The sequence below is a fragment of the Geospiza fortis genome, unplaced genomic scaffold (genome assembly GCF_000277835.1).
Source record: "Geospiza fortis unplaced genomic scaffold, GeoFor_1.0 scaffold450, whole genome shotgun sequence".
Taxonomy (NCBI): Eukaryota; Metazoa; Chordata; class Aves; order Passeriformes; family Thraupidae; genus Geospiza; species Geospiza fortis.
Window position 1 is genome coordinate 1,791,184 of NW_005054416.1, and position 6,930 is coordinate 1,798,113.

Below are 6,930 nucleotides of genomic sequence, written 5' to 3' on the forward strand. Positions count from 1 at the left end.
TGCCAGCAACACCCTGCTGCATCCCACTGCCCACGGACACCCCAGCAGCCCTGCTGCCACGGGACACTGCTGCGAGGGTCCCCACCCTGGGGACAGTAGCAAGCAGGGTCCCTGCCACCTCTCCGCACCAGCCCCACGGCTCACACCCCCAGGCCCAGGAGATTCACATGTCGGGAGCCCGGCAGCAGCACAAAGGCGGCTCTCTCCTCGCTGTGGGAATTCGCAGCTGAGCGCTCGGCAGGGACAAAGGGATTTCACAGGCACATCCCCAGCCGGCGGCCGGCCTCCCTCCCCCCGGCGTCCCCGCTTCCTGTCACAGTAGCACCAGACCTCGGGGGCGCAGCAGCAAACAAACACCCAGCGCCGGATTCTGGGAATGGGGCCAGAGCATTCCCGGGGCAGGCCACGCTCCGGCAAGCCAGCGGGCTCCTGCTTCACCCTGCGGCTCCCGGGCAGGGGGAAGCAGCAGCCCCTGGCTCTGCCGAGGCGAGCAGGTGAGCTGGGGGGGACTGCAGGACAGTCCTCTGCTCCACTCAAGGAACAGCGACCACCTTGACGGGGGACAGGGGCTGTCCCCACGGCCACAAGGCTCAGTGGACGCTGGCACTGAGCTGAAGGTCAACGCGGCCCCCCAGGCTCCAGCCATGCCAATGTCTCTGCCCTTCACCCGTCCCCCCACCCTCTGCTGGGCTCAACTTTCCCATTCAGCTGCCTCTCTCCCGCAGGGAAAACAAACACACCAGAGATAAGGGCCATATTGGCAGAGGCCAGGGAGCAAAGTCCCCTCAGTGAGACACGAAGCTGCCTGTCCAAGTCCAGGCCACGGCAGATGGGGGAAACTGCTCTCTCCAGCTCCCCATCCCAGGGACACATGAACTACTCCAGAGCTCACAAGTGCTGCTGGCTGTGCCCAAGCAGAGAGGCCACAGTCTGGCGGCCAGCATTCCCAGCAGGATTAGGGGCAGACTCCCTTCATCAGGCCATGGGCACAAGCACCCGCGGCTACCTGTGCCAGCCCAGCACCCAGACACATGGATCTGGGACCTTTCTTGGGCATACAGTCCTTCCCACAGCCCTCTTCCCAAGGAAGTCACTTGAGATCATTTCCTGTCCCGCACCTGCAGCCCCAGGAACCGGTCCTGGCTTCCAGGCCCTGCTCCAACCAGTGGACAAAGGAGCAGGGCTTGGGAGGACAGGGGAATCTCACTGGCATCAGCACAGGACCTGCACCACTGGGAGCACTCAGCACTATCTGCCTTTCCAGCAAGTCACTAAAGAACCGTGACCAGAACTAGGGAGAAGGGTAGGGGACAGGGCCCCCCAGTCTTCCCAGCAACCCCACCTGGGGTCTCCCCACCCAAAGGGTACCCGGGCATCCCTTAGGCAGACAGGGCACCCTTCCCTCTCACAGAGGAGACACCCTCCCCTGGCCACACTGAGCAAACAGGTGAAGTAGCATTTGGTGAGGGAGTGGCCAGGAGGGAATTGCCGAGATTAAGACGAGCCCGCCGAAGGGAGCGGCCCAGGAGTGGGACCCCCTGCCCCCCCGGCCCCAGGCAGCCCGGACTCCCCGAGCAGGTAGGGCGGCCACGGGCTGAGTCAGAGCACGAACCACGCGGGGCTGGGCTGAACGCCCCGGCTCGGCATGACCTCATCAGGTACCCAGCTCCTGCTGGAGATGGCTCCGAGGGCCCTGCCAAGTGCTCTAATGAATGGGTGAAGGAAAGCCACTGGAGAAGCATCAGGCAGGAGCCAGGGAGTGAATCACGGCTGGAGGTGGGGACAGGGGGTGCTGCAGCAAGGTGACAGCGAGTCCCCCAGAGTGCTCCAAGGCCCCACAAGGTGCACACGCAGGCTAGCAGGAGCCAGCACTCACACACAGCAACAAGGGACAAACAGGACAGCAGGACTCCATGCTACCCAGCCCCCTGCCCAAACTGTTTGCACCCCCAGCTCTCATTGAGAAGCACCTTCCCAGGCTCCTGTGCGAGCCAAAGGGAAGGAAACCTGCGCTTCCTGGTCAGACGGGAGATGACATCGTGGCTTCCCTTTCCTGCAAGTTTCTAAACACGACGTCCTGCCAAGGGCCACTCCCCACTGCCCCTGGCCTGCACGCAGACGATCTGGAACCAGGCTGGGAATGCCAGGCATGGGCACCACCACCAGCCCAGCCTCAGCCAGCTGGGCCAGCCAGGAGGCCAGCATGGCTCAACCAGGAGACCAGATGCCTGGCCTTCCAGCTTGCTGGAGGCAGTCTGCCTCCAGGGAACACATCTGAGGGTTCCTCACCCATAGCGCTATCACATTCCTGTCGAGGGCTGGGAGCATCCTATGATGAGAGGGTGGAAGATGTTTTCCAACCCCTCGAGGCTCTGGCTGTGCCCGCCATGCCCCAGAGATGGGTTGGTTACCTGCAGAGCTATGGCAGCACCAATACCACAACCCCAGCACAACACGTGGCCCCTAAGCCAGCCTGCCTCACACACCTCATCTCCTTGTCTGCACAACTCCCTCAGAGCTCCCTGACACTGTGGGGCTGCCAAGATCCTGAAGGCAGGACAGGGCACCCCAGGAAGTCAAGCATGAGTCCCCTCAGAGCTCTCATTGCTGCCAGAGCTTTGCTCTGCAGGCCCATCCACCTGCCCTTCACAGGGTGGCTCCTCTTGCTGCCAAAAGGAGAATGGAGAAGGGAAGTGAGTGGTTTTCCACTGCAGCCAGCTGCTGGGGACAGACCCTGAGCAGAGATCAGGGGAGAGCAGGTGGCTCTGCCACACCAGTGTGCTCCGGAGGTAAAAGCAGGCAAAAAAGAGAAGAGAGAGTAAGGATGGCACAAAGCCAGCCTGGAGAAGCAGGCCCCCCACATCAGAGAGGATTTCTCCCAGAAACACCCTGGGCTCTCTACCTCCTCCCCCTCAGACCCCAGCGAGCAGGAGGGGGACAACATCTCTCCCCCTGGAGCAAGCCAGCCTGCCCGCAGCCAAGCCAAGCATGGCAAGCAGCAGCCCTGCATGCAGCAACACGCTCACAGGAATGTGTTACTCCACTGGGCAAGGGGCCTGCCAGCAGCATGCAAACACCCCTGGTGACCCACCCTTCCAGGTCGGAAAAACTCGTCTTTGCAGTTCCACACACTCCCTCCCACCCACAGCAGATACCCACACGCAGCCCAGCAGCACTGCCTCCCCTTCCCAGACCGGGCCGGGAGACCGGGAAGCAGCTGAGAGAGCCAGGGGTTCTTCTCGGAATGGACCAGCCCCAGCACCACACGAGATGGGGCTGAGAGGAAAAGGGATTGTCTGGGGACAGCCAGACGCCTTCCTCCTTCGGCATGGGCGGGAACCAGTTCCCCATATTCATCCAGTCCAAGGCCATCCAACTCGCACATGGGGCCACCTTGCTCCCTCCCGCAGGTAAGCACTCTCCTGTGCAGGAGGTGCTTTCACAGCTGCAAAAGCTGTGTGAGACCGGGGGGGAAGAGAGAGCTGCCCTCCCATTGCCCACCCTGGCTGCTTTCTCCCCATGCCTGGTGCCCACAGCCCAACCCTCGGGCACCCAGCAGTGGCAGGTACAGCTCAGGTGTGCCCAGGAGGGCCAGTGAACTTTGAGCAGCATTTGCTGTGACCAGGGCCAACGCCCAGACAAACAGGAGCAGTCAGGGCCAGGATGGAGGTACGGGAACAGCTCCTGCCCTCACACCCAGGAGCCCAGCACGCTGCTGTCACCAACCCCAGCCCATCCAGGGGCATCTCATACAAGCCCTGGAGCTGCAGATGTTTCCAGAGCACCACCACCCTGGCCAGGCTAGAAGAGCTCTTCCCAGGGCTTGGCCCTTACCCCAATTTGCCTGAACCCTTCTCTGTTTGTGCTGGAAAGCTTGGCACACCTGGACAAGCACCCCACCAAGACTGGTACCACAGCAGAAATTCCCCATCCCATCAGCACGAATATCTGGGCACAGACCTGCTCAAATCAAACATGGGGTAAGCCTGGCTCAGGCCCTCAGGCCTGCACTGGCACAAGCATTCCGGCAGTGGGTAAGAGCTCTGCAGTGCAAAGTCACCATGGACCTGCAGCATGAGGTTAGGGACACTGGCACAAGTTCCTGGGCACCCACCACTCCTATGAGCACCCCCTGGCAGGGAAGCACATCTCCCTGAATGCAGCAGGAGCTGGCATGAAGGGCTGGGCAGCAGGGACCAGCTGTTCCCACCTCAGTCCAAGGTCCGTACTTGGACCCATGGCAGACGTCCCACTGCCAACCTCCGAGCAGCAGCTGCTCCGGGCTGGGAAGAGCAGACGAAAGCAAAGGTGACTGGCACCCTGGTTAAGGGTTGGCCCATCCTGGCACCACGCCTGGCAGATTGTGCTCCTTAGTCACTGGCTTGCCCCCACACCCAGCAGAGCCAACTCATCTCACCCCTCCTTGCACAGGCTACCACAAGGAAGCAATATTTCTCACAGGGAAAAGTTGCTTCCTCCACAGGCAAAGGGAAACAGGAGGATCACACTGCACCCACTGCCACCCCAAAGCCCCCCAACAGGCTGAAGGCACACAGGAACACAACAAAGCACATTAATCCAGAGGTCAGGCCCCGCAGGCAGCAGTCACCGGACAGGGCAGAGAGACAGGCACTCCTGTGCCAAACCAACACCAGCAGCCTTCCTGGAGGGAAGGAAGGCGGATTAGCAACAAGCACAAGACAGGCAGGAGCTGGACAGACTCATCAGCCTGCTGCTGGGGGTTTCCAGCACAAGAACTGGCTCTAAGAAACCATTTCCTCCCCCAGACAGCCTCCTCAGATGATATAAAGCAAAGAGAAGGTTGTGGCCACCTCGGAGAACTCGAGGACTTTGGTCGAGAGCCCGTAAATCCAACTCCTTTCTGACAGCCTAGCACTGAGGCACATTCCTGAACTCCGTGCCAGAGGACAACCTCCTCTGCTGGCCAAGCCCTGTGTCACACACAGAGGAGTGCCTGAATTGCCCAGGTTCAGGTTTTGTTATCACATCCACGCAACACCTGTCGTCTTCTATTGATCCAAACCAGCTCTGGGTTCCGCTTCTCCCTGTCAGCGAGGCAGGGACAGGACACAGCCATGGTGCTGCAGAGACACAAGCGTTCAGAGCCAGGAGAGCTCTGTACTTCGCTGGAGACAGCATCACCACAGTCTTGGGAAAGGGCTCTGTCCTTGCCAGCAGTAAATGAGAGACAGTTTTGAGGGGTTGTTGGGAAGGGAAACCAAGAGCTTTACCCAGCACTTTCCCCCTAAGGCCACAGACACTGGTAAGCTATTTTGAGAAGCCAACAGCCTTCCAGGCATGATCCAAGCCACACTATTATTTTCTGGGTGTCCTAAAGCCACCTCCACTGCAGATACAATGGGCCAAGGTCTTATCTCCGTGCCAGAGGCTGGAGGAGGGAAGAGATGAGAGGCAATCCAGGGACAGACGCCGGCTCCGCGGTCTGGGCTGGACCATTCATCTGACTCCCAGCCCATCTTTAGGGAAGGGATGGCCTCAAGGGCTCCTCAACCACAACGATCAGGCCCTGACCTCTGCATCGGAAGGGAGGAGGCTCACCCCTCCGCGGCAGCCCAGGCAAGCCCAGCATGCTCCACTGAGCGAGCGCTTTCATCCTCCCACCGCTTCCAGGAAGGTTCCGCACGAGATTCCAGCAATGCTGCACACGGCAAAGGACAGTCATCTGCACACTCAAGAGTCCAGCCAAACTAAGCCAAGTGGAAGAGCAGATCCTTAAAAACTGCCTTTATGCTGTTGACATTGCATGAGCAAACATCAGCAGGTAAAGGAACCTGCCTCAAGAAAGCCCTGGGAGCAGGATGGAGCAGACAAGGTAACCCTGGAGAAGACGACTAATAATTTTCCTGCCTAGGCTCTTGCCACTGACCTGGCGGACACGGCCCCGCTCCATTGGCAGGAGCCCCAGCAGAGGCTGGAGCCTGGGAGTCACCAGCCAGCCACTGACCCCACCTTCCCACAGCCAGGAGAGAGGGCACGGAAGTTGAAACTTCAAACAGAAGCTGTGAGCACGGCTTACAGGAGCCCAGCACGCCTGCAAAGCTGAGGACAAGCTCAATTCTCCACACCAAAGACCTGGACAGTCAAGTCCAAAAGCATCTGTGCAGCGCAGGGAGGGCATCAGTGAAACTACAGGTAGCTGCAGTTCAATACCATCATAAGGCTCCATACACACAGATGCTTCTCTCTGCCTCACCGGGAGCTGGGCAGAAGCCTGGGTGCCACAGCCCTAGGAGAGGCTGTCCTGTGACCCAGCTCCTGCTGGTCACAGGACAGCCCAGGCCCCCCAGATAATGCCCTGTGAGCCCCACTGTCACTGGCTCCCTGGAAGGGCAAGGGCACCGAGCCCTTGGAGAGAGAGGGAGGCACTCCAGGAGGTCCACCCCTCTCTCCAACAATCAGAGGAAGCTTTGTTGTCCAGGCTCCCTCACCCAAAGCCCAGGGCCATAACGGAGGTGCCCCACCTCTCTTCTGCCAGCCCGCGGGTGGCTCGCAGATGCCAGCAGCCCTCATGACTGAGAGGCACCCAAACTTTCTCAGCCCAAGCTAAGTCTCCTCTCTGCAATGCTCCGAGGAGGCACAGGAACGCCCACCGTGCAGGGCAAAGCGATGCCGGGGACGGTCACCGGAGAAGGCACGACGAAGAGCGCTGGGAAGGGGGAAGCAGCCAGGCTGTCGCTAAATGACAGTGTGGCCAAGGGAGACTCAGAACGAACCGGCGGCTGAGCAGACCCCCGAGGCCGGCTCCGGCACCGTCCTACCTCCTCGGGAAGCGTGTCGGTGTCGCTTGTGAGCTGGGGCGGACGGGCCTGTCGGGCTGTTTTGAAGCTCAGAGCGATTCCATTAGGAGGAGCCGCAGCCCCACCCGCACACTTGACCCCCCCGGGCACC